Source organism: Electrophorus electricus, chromosome 18 (assembly GCF_041902795.1).
Source record: "Electrophorus electricus isolate QZ-2024a chromosome 18, ASM4190279v1, whole genome shotgun sequence".
Taxonomy (NCBI): Eukaryota; Metazoa; Chordata; class Actinopteri; order Gymnotiformes; family Gymnotidae; genus Electrophorus; species Electrophorus electricus.
The window spans coordinates 13,301,021-13,303,116 of record NC_137514.1 but is presented as its reverse complement, the minus strand read 5'-3'; positions in this window follow the sequence as shown (position 1 = coordinate 13,303,116).

Below are 2,096 nucleotides of genomic sequence, written 5' to 3'. Positions count from 1 at the left end.
ACGTCTCTCTCTCTCTCTCTCTCTCTCTCTCTCTCTCTCTCTCTCTCTCTCTCTCTCTCTCTCATTAATCAAATGAGGACAATGTTTTATGCCCTCTAGTGTCTGAATCTTGAAATCCTCCAGATTTTATTACAGTCCTACCTAACCATAAAAACATACGTTCAACAGCACATGGCGTAAATGTAGGCTCCTGCGCGCACACACACACACACACACACACACACACACACACACACACACACACACACACACACACACGCACACTAAATGTACAGTTCTGACCTTTCATCATATCATGCTAATCAGGCTGAAGCTTTAATAAAACTTTAATAAACAAGGTTCTCTGTGGTATTAAGTCAGATTAGCAGGGAATTTACAACACACACACACACACACACACACACAATTTTGTAAATTCCCTGCTAAAAAACAATGTCACTAGCCATAGTCTATACTGGCTAGTCCAAAGCTTATCAGCATGCTCACTCCATAAAGTACCCAGTGCCAAAAAAAAACAAAACTTTGGAAAGCTTATTCTTGTAGAAGTGACATCTTGGTGCTATTTATCAGTGGATTAGTCAATGTTTGTATCATATTTCGTAAGCATGTCTGATGGTATTAAATATTGATGACAGATTTTGGTAAAAACACTTATTACTTCAGAAAGAATATCTACGAATAATATTCAACACTCATCATTCCATCACTTTACATTCATAGTCTGTTTTGCTTATCTTTCCCTGGAGTGATATTAATCACAAAGGGCCAGTGAAATGAACCACTCAAGTAAAAGTAAAAAGTTATCTTGTAAATTTTTAAATATAAAATAATTTTGTAAATTAAAAAAAAAAAAACCATTTTGGATTCTGTAGTCTTGAAATGTAAAAGCATGTAAATTTGGTACAATAAGGAGTTCAGGAGAGACAGATAGCCATCATGAGTCATGTTATAAGAAAACAACTGACTTTTTGAAGCATGTCGACTTTCCCTGAAACTGCAGTGGTTCCTTAGCCATGGTTGTCTTTAGGTGAGAGGCTCCTCTGCATCGTGCTCCTGCACCTGTGCTATGTTTTATAGAGGCACTGGTATCAGCTGAACTAGCTCCATCACCTACTGGAACAGGAAGTGCTACTAAAACCAGGGGAGACCTGGATTCCACAGTTACATTCAAAATGTTGTCTATGTAAAAATTCTTTCTTGTGTGTCACATTATAAATACTGTTATTACTGTTATTTATAAAGATTGGTGTCACAATATGGAAATAATATAATGTACTGGACAATTCATTGCAATTTAGATTAAAATACTTATGTTGCTGTGTGACAGACTGTGCACTTGTCATACATCTGGGGGTGCTATTGTTAATGCAATGCAACACAGTACAATACAATGCAAGATTTGCAATGCAAATCCAAATTTAAATGTCTACCAATTTGGAATAGCACTGAAAAGAATGGATGGCTAGCGCATATGCATGTTGTCAGATGGATTATCAGTTAACATAATTTTCCCCAAAGATTAATCAACAAGGTATTACCGAATCTACTATTTTAAAAGCATACTATCATTGCATATTTCCCAAAATGTGGTTTCCATTATATTAATATGTTTGTGTAACAATTTGGTTATTAAATAGTGAAACTAAGTAAAATCCAGGACGACATATTTCTACGTGCAACAACAGAGAGGAAAAATATTTGCAAAATCACTGTTTACTCAATAGGACATAACAGGAAGAACCTAAGATTAAAGAAGTTATTCTTATATCCACACTTATATTTAGAGTAGTATAAAACAACCCTCAGCAATACAGTGCATTTTGACTCAGATAACACCAAGGAAACCTTTTGTATTAGACACTTCCTGAGTGGTCACAGGGAGTATCTTCTAGAAAACATTACATACCTAAAAGAGGAAAGTAGCCATAAAGGGCTATTTCAGTTTGTGAAGTAGTTTTGTAGCATTTGGTGTGTATGAAGTTGCATGCCTTTTTAGTGCTACATCATAAGAAGTTCTTTTTTACCTGTGAGTGTGCTTTCAGTGACGCTTCCTTTATATTTACCACATAATTAAATGAAGAGAGATATGTGCTATT